The sequence below is a fragment of the Mus musculus genome, chromosome 6 (assembly GCF_000001635.26).
Source record: "Mus musculus strain C57BL/6J chromosome 6, GRCm38.p6 C57BL/6J".
Taxonomy (NCBI): domain Eukaryota; kingdom Metazoa; phylum Chordata; class Mammalia; order Rodentia; family Muridae; genus Mus; species Mus musculus.
Window position 1 is genome coordinate 42,864,301 of NC_000072.6, and position 13,061 is coordinate 42,877,361.

Below are 13,061 nucleotides of genomic sequence, written 5' to 3' on the forward strand. Positions count from 1 at the left end.
AATTATGTTGTCATTTTATATTAGTACTCCTCATGATTTGGAGAAAGGAGATTTTATCTTGTAGTCACGTCCATGTTTGGATCTCAGCTTTACTCTTTCCTCTCAATAATTCACATTCTTCTAATAACAATTTCCTTTTGTTTCTGTGGTGCTGGGGATCAGGGCCGTGTGAATACTGGGCAAACACCCTATCAAAGCGATATTCCTGGCCTACAATTATTTGTGGTTCATTTTTCATGTTCTGTTTCATTGTATTGAATTACCTGTTACTGGTAGATGGTTACCTGTTTTTAGCAATGATATTTGTCTGTGTTTTTATTTTCCTGCCCTCCTTTCTCTTCTCTCGTCTGATCTTAGCTGATCATGTTATCATTGCTGAGTCTTATCAAGTAAATGTACCCCTCAGATCTTTAAGTCAGATTTCCAGATCCAAGTGAGATACTTTGACCTCTGGATGTGAAAAAAAAAAGACATAATCTCCTGTCTTCTTTATGCCTCAAATCTTGTTATTTATATTGACTTCTCTATTTCCTGGATGTTTGTTTAGCATGTGCAGTCTCCCTATGTTTATCATCACACCTGTAGTCATCATAATCACACATGTACTTTCAATGCTTGCTACTGGCCTTTTCATTGTAGATTTTCTGGCAGACTGTTAGTCTGAATTGAATTGTATTCTACACCCTTTATGCCTTTTGTTTAGACAACTGATTAGCTGCATATAAAACTTGGGTGATGCATTCTGTCCTAGAGCACACAATGGATGTTCCTCCACAGACCTCTGCACTGGATATCACTTTGATAATGTGTACGCATGAGCTGATTCTATAGGCAGCTATTTGCTTGTTTGTTTGTTTGTTTGTTTGTGTTGGTGTCACTATATACTTTAGACTGCCATTGAACTTGTCTTCCTCCCCCCCCCCCCATGAAGCTGAAAATCAACCAATTCTGTTATCATGCTTCCCTGGAAAAAGAAAATGAGACACCCTCTGGTGTGGCACAGGCTGGTGCACAGATTCCACAGAGGAACAGAGCCTGAAAAAAAAAAAAAAAACATTCAACTTGCAATAAAGGATGGTGACAAGATGAGGAAGTTTGTGGAAGAAGTGGAAAAACACTTGCCAAGCATAATGCCATTGAAAGGTTTGTGAAGAGTGATAGGTTTTCAAGCTGGTGAAACAGGTTCGTTTTATAAGGACATCGGCAAAGGAACCGCGTGGTGCAAACACTGTTCAGTTGATGAAATGTTCTGAGCTGGGATCTGTAGGAACCTAATCATACCTTTCCAGTAGGGGAAGCTGAGTGGTATTTGTTAACTTGCTGCTCTGTAGAACATAGCTGCCATAGAGAATGGGGTTCACTAGTACTTTTTGACTTCTTTCAATTATCTTTGAAGCTGATGGCATTTTTCTAAATAACTGTGACGGGTTCATAAGACAGAAGAGCCCAATTTGAAGCACTTTTCCTTCTAAACCATTGTTTTATGTGTATCTAAGCTGTACTCATTCAAAGACGCCAGGAGAAGGTATCTGTGGAGATTACTTTTACAATGGAAATGATCTCCTTCTGGCCTTTCTCCACAAAGACTTTTTTGTGCAGGTAAGACTTGTCTTTGTGGTCCATATTCCACCCATCTTTTCCATTTCTCTGATTCAAGTGAAGTCCATGGGTGGTCTTGCTCCATGATAGCTTCAGCTTGGTGCTTAGAGAGGTGGAAGGAACTAAAACGGCTTGGCAATCTATGTGTTCAGGAAATAAATTTCAGATTCTTGGAATGCTAGGCTGGCTAGTATTAGCAGGACCAGAAAAAGAAATGCCAAAAAGGACAAAAAGGAGAGCTCCCAAGAACCACAAATTTCTTTAACTGGTAGACGAGAACTGAACAACGTGTCTCTAAGAAACCTAATAGGGCTGCAGCAAAAAAACACGGAGGTGTTCCTTTATGCAATGCCAGGAATAGCTCTTGTCCCCACCAGCCAGAGTAAAATACTTTTTGATGTATGCACCACTGAGCAGAATCTTAAGAAAATGGGAATGAAAGGAAGAATCAATAATTGGAATCAATAATGGGAAGAAAGTTCTTTGCATTACAGGCTGTTCTGTTCATAGCAAAGATCGCTAGCTGGCTACAAATAACAGATTATCGCCACATGTTTAATCACTTTAGAAATAATATTCAAAATTATTGTGTAGGAAATAGACCACAGCAGTACAAAATTTTATCTTCGATGCAAGGATTTTCTTTCTTTCTTTTTTTTAAATTGGTTATTTTATTTGTTTACATTTCAAACATTGTCCCTTTCCCGGTTTCTCCTCTGTAAGCCCTCTATCCCATCCCCCAGCCCCTGCCTCTATGAGGGTGCTCCCCCCACCCACCCATTCAGCTCCATCTCACCACCCTAGAATTCCCCTAAGCTGTAGCATCGAGCTTCCACAGGACCAAGGGCATCCCATCCCATTGATGCCATATAGGTAATCTTCTGCTACATCTGTGGCTGGAGCCATGGGGTCCTTCCATGTGTATTCTTTGGTTGATGTTTTTGTCCCTGAAAGCTCTGGCAAGTCTTGTTAGTTGGTATTGTTCTTCCTATGGGGTTGCAATTCCCTTCAGCCCCTTCAACCCTTCCCCTAACTCTTCCCTTGGGGTCACCATGCTCAGTCCAATGGTTGACTGTGAGCATCTTCATCTGTATTGGTCATGCTCTGGCAGAAGAATTTTCATATATGCATAAATTCAGGAAAACTTGATCTACAATTCTATTTAACTGGATGCAGGATGCATCAAAAATGGCTTTAGATGACAAGGATGATGAGACAAGTGTCACAAATTTATACAATGTGTTCAGGAAGGCAAAAGGGTTGGAGAAGTGATTCAGTGGGTAAGAGTATTTTCTGTGCAAGCAGGATATGAGTGCAAATCCCCAGCATATAAAAAAGCTGGGTATGGCTACATAGGATTGTAGCCCTAGTTTTGGAAGGTGCAGACGGGTGGAACCAGCAAGTTCTTGGGCCAGCCAGTTCAGCTGAAACAATGGGATTTCAGTTCAGTTAAGATACCCTGTGCCAAGAAGATAAAATGCAGGATGACAACAGAAGATATATAATGACCTCCTCTGGCCCTGACCACACAACCATGGGTATGTACAGCTGCATACACAGACACACATAAAGAAAGAAGGCAGAAAAAAGCATAAACATCCACAGGAGCCCATGAAAACTAAATAAACACAGTTCACACTTCTAGACTACAAATGACAAGGGCACTTCACTCCATAGACCCTCTACTCACACTTTAATGGACCTAAGCCTAGAAAAGAAGGTTGCTTTACCTGAAAATATACTTAGCTTATTACCAACCAAGAAGCAAAAAGTATCTGACCATCCTGTTAGGTTAGACAAGTGTTCTTTCATTTCACCTGCAATAAAATATCTCACAAAAATAGGTAGGTGTAAGTGGGAACATCTTCAAATGTCCAAAGCATCAAAAGATTCCCCACTTAAAAGAGGAAGAAGACAAAACATCAACTCTGTCATTTATCCAGTGTGTGCAGAACACACAATCATGGCATCTGGGGGGAGAGACAGCCTTCTTTTTCATTTCTAACCCAAATGCCTTCTGTTTCTTTTTGTGTTCTATTGTACTTCCTATACCATCATTACCATACTGAATTTACATAGTGCAGGCATCTTCAAATTCTTCCTGTTCCTAAGGGGAAAGTATTTAGTCACCATCTGGCACAGTTTCTATCTTTTCTGAAACTGCTAGTCACAGTGAATTAATTCTTTCTTTTTCTAAATTTTTATTATTATAGAATTTTGTGAATATTTATAAATAAGCATTCATATCTTATTCTCCTATATTTTCTAGTTTCTAGTATCAACCCTTTGACATAATTTCTATTTGTCATTTATTTATGTTGCTCCTGGCATATCAAGTCACAGCAAACCCTATAGTTATAAATGAAACTTAGAAAAAGTATAATTTAGACATTGTAGACATTGTAGAACCCAATAAAATATGTGTAATTCATTAATCTTTTCATCTCTGAATAATATAACTGGTATTTTCCAAGGACAAATATTAGACTTAATAGACAAATACAAGCCACATGTATGAAATTAAATATTGATAAAACAATAGCATGTAAAAGTGACTGCTTGAGATTTTCAATTCAGCACCTCGTCAGGATTGCTCTCTGCAGTCAGCTTTGTATTTGTTAGTCTCATTTCCTCTAGAAGGTTCCTCACATCCCCTGTCTGTTATGTCCTTGCCATTCTTTGAAGATTCCAGACTGTTTGTTATGTAGAACGTCCTGGTGTTTGGATAACTCCTATTTTAGATTAAGATGTAACTTGGTTGTGGTAGGGGAGAACTCTACACAGGCCACACTATATCCCCCTCCTCAGTACACCAGCAGGCATATTATGTCAATGTTCCATGACTGATAACATAAACGTTGGTGTGTTGGTTTGTGACTTCCATCAGATTTCTCCATTGGAAAGGACAATCTCTGTGCCTTAGTGATTAAGAGTAACCAAGGCAGAGAAAGCTCCCTGCCTTCAGAACTAAGAACTTCAGAACTTGCATAGCACCAAAAGTCTACAAGACCTTGAAGTTATGAGGGTCCTGTCTCCTAGTATCATTGCCTACTTGAATATATCATTAAGCAAGCTGGTAAATTATGGTTTCCCACTTCTGTTTTTTTAAATTTTACATTCATGAGGTGGAGTTCTTTTCTGTATGTCCATCTACCCTCCCACATTCTGTACTCTTCCTTCTTCATTTTGGAAGTGAAGCCTAAGAGCAAAGGGGGGGCTGTGCTGCCTATGATTTCCAGCCTTCCACATCTTCCTTCATGAAACTCCCACATAATCTTATCTTGCTTCCCAGAGGACCTTCACACACTCTGTGACATATTAACCTAAACATGCCCCATACCTTGAGCTGTGGTAAAGGCTCACAGGGGGACTTGGATAAATTGGCACCAGTTCATTACCTGCCTGTTCATATAGATTCTATTTTGTTAGCACATCCTCACAAGTGCCTAAGTGGGACATATGTCAAGGGAAGTATAGGATTGGGCTTTTGGTTAATAGCAGCTGGGGTAGACACATGCTAGGAGCATGAGATGGCAAATGTGAAATAGTGCTAACTTGAGTAAATTCTAGCTTAATATCCTTTATATACATTTTGTTGACATCAAAAGAGCATGGAAAACTGAGCATCCATTGCCTCCCTCTTCACAGAGGAAAAGCAAGTAGAGGCAAGTTTCCTAGATCTAGCATTCACAATTGATCCCAAGGCATCATTATTTTTCTGCTGGGAGCACAGCTTGAAGGCAGGCATGCTCTTCCTACCTACGCATAGGCCCTTCCAAAGCAGCTTGGACAAGGTCAGAAAGCATAGAAAGATCTTAGTACAGTGTTTAAAGTGTGTGGAGACATATCAGATTTATTATTCTTTAGATAAATGTGTGTGAATGGGAAGAGCTTCATTCATTAATAAGAGGTTGGGATCTTCAGTCTCCCAGGGAGGCCAATCGCTTACTCTATGCCCTGTGGCTGAGTAAGCCAGACTTCCCCTAAGGCTAAGGACTCCTGGTCCCCTGAGAATATGCCTGGGGAATGCTGCTTTTGTAATTAACAGTGGCAAAGTTTTAATGAACCCCGCAAGGAGATAGTTTTCCTGACGCTTACTTTTTAAATCTTACCATGGTTTCTATTCCTTGGAGATCAATTAAAAAGTTTTTTTTTTCTTTTCATCTTTGCTAAGATGCCAGAGGCAACTTTCCAGCTGTGTGTCTTTAATGAGTTCTCTGAAGGGCTCCTGAGCCAGGAGAGAACAAGAAATTCAGAAGAGCCAAGGTTTGGAAACTTCTGAGAACCTCAAGTCGGTTATACTGGGCAGCCTTTCAACTGGAACCCCATGGATCCAGTCACAGCCTCAGAAGAGTTCAAGAGGCAGGCAAGGAACCCCAGGATTTAATGGTTCTTTTACAGGAAAGGGTATCCCAATTAGTTTTTTGATCATGGTTGAGGCTCTGGACCACTCAATAGTGTCCTGAAAGCATCAAGAGTGTTGCCATGCTGCTCAGGTCTTCAATCTGCCTTATATATTCTGTCTTGTGGTTCCTGGGCCCAGACTCAGGCTACCTATGGCTTCACTCAACTCAATGGATAAGCTGCTTAGCCCTTCATCCCTAGAATAACAGGACTCAAAGAAAGCACATACAAACCTCCCCCGGCCAAAAAACAAACAGCTAGGAATTTGAATTGATTAGTTATATTATGATGAAAAAACCATTTAATTCAAGCTGCTTTGAAGAATAAAGTTTTCATCTCTCTCTCTTCCATATATATATGGCAGCACTTGAGTATCATGACTTCTGTGAAGAGTTCAGAAAACAACTTTCTGAAGTTGATTCTTAATTTATGCTCTAGGAATAGCCCATTACAAAAGCAACCCTAATTAAACACTATAGTTCAAGTGGGTGCAGGGAAACACATGGAAGTAAGAGGAAAATATTTGTAAAGAAGAGAGTCACAGGAGTTGGGAGGGGTTTAGAGAAGGTAATAAGTGGTAAATATGATCCCAGTTATGTATATATTGAAAAATAATGGCATTAAGTTGAACCAAGTGCCCTTTTAGTAGCAACATGACTGAATACTATAATTAAAGTTTTTTGATATTTTTAAGAACAGCTGGGGACATGTCAGAGCATGTCTGTGTAGACATAAGCCTCCAATCTCTGATAAATGTTTGGAAGTATTACTTGCTATTTCACCTAGAAGGGAGGTTTCTGGGTCATGAGTGAATATATAACGACATTGAATATTGTTATTCCACTTTATACTGTCTTTGTCAGATTTCTGACAAATAGCCAAGATGTCAGCTTACAAAGATTAAAGTTTAAGGTTTGGGGGATGGAAAGCCATTCAACAGTTAAGAATGGTTAGTGCTCTTACAGAGGACCTAGGTTCAGTTTCCAGCACCCATATCAGATAGCTCACAACCACCAGTAACTCCAGTGCCAGTGACTCAAATATCCTCTTCTGGCTCTTAGGGCTTCCAAATACATGATGCACATAAATGCACACACATGCATGCACACACACACACACACACACACACACACACACACACACACACACACAATTTTTAAATATTTTTTAAAGATTAAGGTTTATTTTAAATTATAGATGCAGAAATTTTAGTCAGTGACTGGCATTCCTTGCTTCTTTTGGGCCTGTGGCAGCATAGCACATCATGGCATTACAAGGTGGAGCAAAGCTATCTACTTCATAGCCAGGAAGCAAGAGAAGATGAGTGAGGAAGAGTCTGTGGTCCATGCCATTCAGGACAGGTCTCCAGTAACCTACAGACTTCCCCTAGGCACCACCTCTCAAAGGTCCCAGTATCTTCAATATAGCCACACTGAGACCCAAATCTTTAAGGTTAGGGCCTTTTGGGCTTGCTTATACAAGCACAGCTCATGTCCACTAACAGCAGTTGGAGTTTCACTTTGCCTTTCTTCCCATAGTTGGGCTTATTATTTTTGAACATCACAGTAAGCTGGTTTAGCACCTCCATGCCTTAATTTGCAATTCCCTGACACCCAATGGTGTTAAGTGTCCTTTGATGTGTTTCTTAACTGTTCTGTGTTTTCTTCTGCCAGCTTTTAGTTTAGGATGTTTGCTCACTTTAAATTGGGCCATTTATATTCTTATCAAAGTACACAGTTTTATTAGATATTCTGAGTAGAAGTCCTTTGTCAGAATGTAATATATAGTGAGGCTTCTCCAATGATATCATCAGTTAGCATGTAGTATTTACATCATATACTAGAATTATTCATGTATTTCATTGAATATGGTAGTTTTTTTATGCTTAAAAACTACAATCAATATTCTCTGCTTTAAGAAGAACATGAACCTTTCTTTCAACAAAATTTATACATGTATTTATTACTTATTAATTTTTATTTGGCTGGTAAGGGGAGCAGCCACAGCACATACATGTTAGTCAGAGGACAAATTGCATGAAGTTGGATCGCTTTTTCTACCATACAGGTGCCAGTGCTCAAACTCAGCTCACCAAACTTGGCATCAGCTCCCGTACCCACTGAGCAATCCTGCCAACCCTCTTTCACGTTCTTAATTGTATTTTTCAAAGAGCAACACATTTTTATTCTAAGGATAATATATTATTTGGGAAATCTATGCTTTTTTAAAAATGTATACACATGGAAATACTTGTGGATATGTGTATAAGTATGTAACTGCATTACTCTAGGAGAACTGGTTTCCTGCTTTCCATAAGTACACTGAGCCCCAGATCATGATCTGTATGCCATTCTTAAACATAGAAATGAACAAATGGATTGTTCCAGAACACAAATGAGCATGATGCAATTTATACCAGAAAATAGGAAATTTCTCCAAGAATTGTGAAGTGTGTTGGAGGGAGCGGAAGCTGCCTAGAAGGGACTCTCATTCTCCCTGAATCACAGTATTTGAAAGATGCAGAGAGGAAGACCAGTTATTTAAGGCTAGTCTCAGGTATTACACAAGTTTGATACCAGCCTGGGCTACAAGGGACCCTGTCATAAAACAGAACTGGTACAACAGGGAGGAAGGAGAAGAAAATAGCAGAGAGGGGAGAGGGTGGGAATGAAGAAAGATAAAAAAAAAAGACATCAACCCACAAACATTCATGAGTCTATGCTGATAAAAATGAATATAAAACAACTGATATGTAAAAGCTCCTTCTAACAGGTAAGAAAACCATAAATGCAACAGCAACTATGAAAATGAAACGTTGTCATTTGGCAACTTTACAATGGTGTTGTTGGTAGAGGATCTACCAGTAGAGTTAAACCTTGTGGTAGGAAGGAAAATGTCAGCAAAGTGTGAACATATCTACAACAAACCCTAATGAATCACACAAAGAACATGATGCTTTATGGTAAATTAACCTGATAGCATCATGTATCAAAGTTAAAATGTTGTCTGAGGTAGCTGGCTCAATACCACCTGGCCCCTAAGGTGCAGATGTTAGCCCAGAATTGTCTCTTAGATGCTCTAGCCTAGCAACTCTAACCCATGTCTGTTAGTAATGTTGAATCAGATAAAGGCACACATGAAGAACACAAGGATCATAGACTTTAAAATTATTGACAACATGAAAGACAGGGAAAGACAGATTGACCAGAAGAGAATGAAAATTGATAGGCAGTTCAAGATCCTGTATAAGGTCCTGGAACAGAAAGTAAAAGAAACCCTGCCGGAAGCTAAAGAATTCCCACAGTTTCTGGTTTCAGAAATGTTTCCTTCATGTCTGAGTGTATTATGAGGCAGCTGCATGACATTGTGCCTTCAGCACTTTGAAATTTGTATTAGAGCACTGAGTGAGGCTTGCCTGCTGTTTGCTTTTAAATAGTTCAGGAAAGGAACATGAGCACTGAACAGGGAAGAGGAGGACAGCAGAAGAGATGGTATACATGTTTGCAAGAGCTCGAAGAAGATTTGGCAGGTTTGGGTAGTGTCTTTACTAATTTTTCTGTAAAGTAAAGTGCATAACAGTGGCTGATATTGTAAAGAATTATAAAGAAAAGAAATTCATCTTTAAAGCAAAGTCATTCTTTAGAACTTACATTAAAATTTTGAATCTCACGTTAAAATAATGTGCTGGATATTTAAACTTTTTGAAACTGTTCTTGGCCATAAGCAAATGTTTGGATGCCATTGGCTTAATAATGCTGGAATTCTCAAGATGAACTAAGTTTTTAATTCTAATACTAATTAGATTGGATTAAATTATTTTCAGTTGAAAACAAAAGAAATATTGAAACTGTAATATGGCTGGATGTGTTTATAAAGTGTAGAAGTATTGAAAAGGCTAAGTTACAAAGCTTCCAACAGAAAACCTCAAGTATCAAATGGAAAATTTAGCTATAGGAAGTGAATGCCTGAAATCCATAACCTTAATAAAAATACCATGAGTGGGACTAGAGAAAGGCACCAGCTATCAAGAACACATTGTTCCTGCAGAGGACTCAGAACCAGTTCTCAGCATCCACATGGCAGCTCACATACATTTGTAACTCCAGTTCATGGGGATTGGGTGCCCTTTTCTGACTTCCACAGATACCCTGCATACATGAGGTGCACAGATATATGTCCAGGCAAAACACCCACACAAATGTAAGAATAAGTAAATATTATTAAAAATTTAAAAATTACAGTAAAAGTGAATTAATAATAAATACATAGTTCTTGACCAGCCTGTATTCTCCCTTCCCTAACTTCCTACTCTTAGTCCCTTCCATCACTCATTCAGCAAGCATTCAGCATTTCCTATCTGCTAGGGCCCAGGATACACATCATAGGCAGACAAATGTGTTAAATGACGAAGGGATGCAGACAAGCAACTCAAGAAATATAACAATCCAGTGGTCAATAATAACACAAAACTTTATTTAGTTTTGCTAGGAATAAATACATACAAATATACTTTAAACCCTAAAATTGCTAGAAAAAATATAGGAATTACTTATACACATATTTATATTATTTATATAGAACTGTGAAGCAAAGAGATGCTAAGAAAGTACTTACCATTGAAAAGGAGAGGTCAGAGCAATGAGAGAACAGTTAAACTTTTCTTGCAGATGACCTGAGTTCAGTTCCCAGCATTTTCTTGATTCTTAATAACTACCTGTAACTCTAGTACCAAAAGATCCAATGCCTTCTTCTGACCTTCACAAGCACCAAGGGGTTCACAGGGTACATACATATAATTCATGTGCCTATACATATATACTCAAATGCATAAAATAAACATAAATAAAATTATTTTCAAAATTGAAAAGCAAACTAAGTATCTTTTGAAAGTATAATTTTATAATTTGGGGTAGTAATTGTCTATTTATCCTTCCAGATTGCTCCAAATAGGACTCCCAATGTTGGCTTATAATGTACTAAGTATATAGATGAAGAAATAACTCAGACACATTAGACATTTACTCAAATCCATATAAGTAATAAACAGCAGAATAAAACTCATGATCACCTACCTCTACCTACTCAAGTCATGAAAAGAAATGTGTTATCTAGCCGGGTGTGGTGGCGCACGCCTTTAATCCCAGCACTCGGGAGGCAGAGGCAGGCGGATTTCTGAGTTCAAGGCCAGCCTGGTCTGCAAAGTGAGTTCCAGGACAGCCAGGGCTACACAGAGAAACCCTGTCTCAAAGAAACCAAAAAAAAAAAAAAAAAAAAAAAAAAAGAAGGAAAGAAAGAAATGCGTTATCTATTCAAGTCATGAAAAAATGTGTTTCTTGTTGGTGTAAACTTTCTTCATATTGTGTGAAGGGGTATCTCTGTACCTTCAGCTGTTAATTCTGTACAACAGAGATCTAAGTAGTGGCAGGATGCTGGTTTTGTCATTTCTATGGTTCATCACTCGGCTTTCAGTTTTCTATTTTGTAAATATTCATCCTTTCTCACCTGCCTAAAGGCAATCTGGAAATGTATCAGAGGTTGCCTCACTACTGATTGGTTATAATAAAGAGCTGATGACAAATAGCTGGGAAGAAAGTGGGGAGTGGAACTTCCCAGCAAAGGAGAGACCACAGAGAAGAAAACAGAAGTATGAGTGGACACAGAGGAAAAGACATGGACTTCAGAAAGGTTTAGAGCTAGTCATGTGACAGGTCATAGCCTAAATCATCCAGTTAACTTAGATGAGCTAGATAGAAGACTGCCCATGCAAAGATGTAAGCTTTAAACTATAGTTAAAGCCTCTATGTCTTATTTATTCCACTGTAGGTCCAAGAAAATCTCATTATAGTTTCTAATTTTACTCACCAAGTACCAATCTGATAATTTAAAAGTTGGTATAAAATAAAGTCTTCATTCACAAAAACACTATTGTTTATTAAATGGCAAAAATTAACTAAGAAATAATTTAGTTAATTATGTTTTGTTCCCATAGTGGGATATTAACAGGTTTATATGCATTGGTAGATTACTTAGATCATTATGGTAAGTGGTAAATATCACAGGAAATGTTGCATACTATTGTATTAAAATATGCAAAATTAGCAAATTTAACTCTGAGTGATGATTTACTTTTCTTCTACCATGAGTATGCATGCTGAAACACTTTACAAGATGTTCTGTGTAATAAACATAAGGGTTATTGAAGCTTAGCAGGCAGCAGAGTGTCTGGCCATATGGCTTCTACACTGACACATATCTGAGGCTCTCAAGTGAGGCATGCCACACAAAGAAAAAGACAAGATTTAAAGATGTGTTATTTACAGTTACTCATACTCAAGTTTAAGGTTCAAGATTCCTTTAAGCTCATAGATTCCTAACTTTAATCATTCATAGTTAATGATTCCATTTTGAGTATATATTTTACAGTTGTTGCACAGAATTCATGATATTATCTCAGCCCAGTTCCTGACACTCTCTAGGTGTTTAATTTATGTTTCTGTTACCATTATTTATTAAGCATTTAAAGTATGGATTATCTTTCCAGAAATAAGCATGAACTCAAGTCAAGGTTTTTATATAGAGAAAGGAGCCAAATATGCACTCACACAGAGAATATACTGAGGGAAATATTCAAGTTTAAATCAAAACTTTCTAGTATGTGCCAAAAGCGTTTATCCATCATTGACAACTCAGCATTGCACCATACCTGATAACACATCTTATCTGCATTAGTTCAGTTTGTAAGCAGGCAAGCAATCTGGAATATTTTTCATTCCCTACACAACCAAGGTGTTGTGGTATCTGAGAACTTTGAGTGTGAGGATATTTAAGATTCTATGGGAGGATATTTCCATATCAGACATCATTAAATAATGTGGATCTCACCTAGACCTCAATATGAGCAGCTGAAGAAAATAACCCACTCACGACGTTAGCTTCTCCTCCTCCTGGATTGTGTTTGTACTCATCCTTATTCCAGTTATTAAAAGATGAAACCTTTTACTTGTTTCATGAATAATCAAGCAACACTTTGATGAATTATTGTTTATGGCTTTACAGAG

At 38.2% G+C, this 13,061-nt stretch overlaps 4 annotated features.

The window, feature by feature from the left end:
- Positions 5,341 to 6,242: an enhancer, noted in NCBI's record as "Sfaktiria enhancer fragment used in the transgene reporter constructs". NCBI's record gives its function as "activates a minimal E1b promoter by reporter assays in transgenic zebrafish olfactory sensory neurons, and a minimal Hsp68 promoter in transgenic mice olfactory epithelium" and the evidence as "EXISTENCE:transgenic organism evidence [ECO:0001131][PMID:25417106]".
- Positions 5,407 to 5,898: a transcriptional cis regulatory region, noted in NCBI's record as "Sfaktiria enhancer segment used in the LSCHR array". NCBI's record gives its function as "acts cooperatively with segments of the Lipsi, Crete, H and Rhodes Greek islands to upregulate expression of the Rhodes cluster olfactory receptor genes when inserted as an array next to the endogenous Rhodes enhancer" and the evidence as "EXISTENCE:transgenic organism evidence [ECO:0001131][PMID:28933695]".
- Positions 5,703 to 5,762: a protein binding site, noted in NCBI's record as "emsa-sfk-comp-F composite probe that binds both Lhx2 and Ebf1". NCBI's record gives the evidence for it as "EXISTENCE:protein binding evidence [ECO:0000024][PMID:28933695]".
- Positions 5,703 to 5,762: a protein binding site, noted in NCBI's record as "emsa-sfk-comp-F composite probe that binds both Lhx2 and Ebf1". NCBI's record gives the evidence for it as "EXISTENCE:protein binding evidence [ECO:0000024][PMID:28933695]".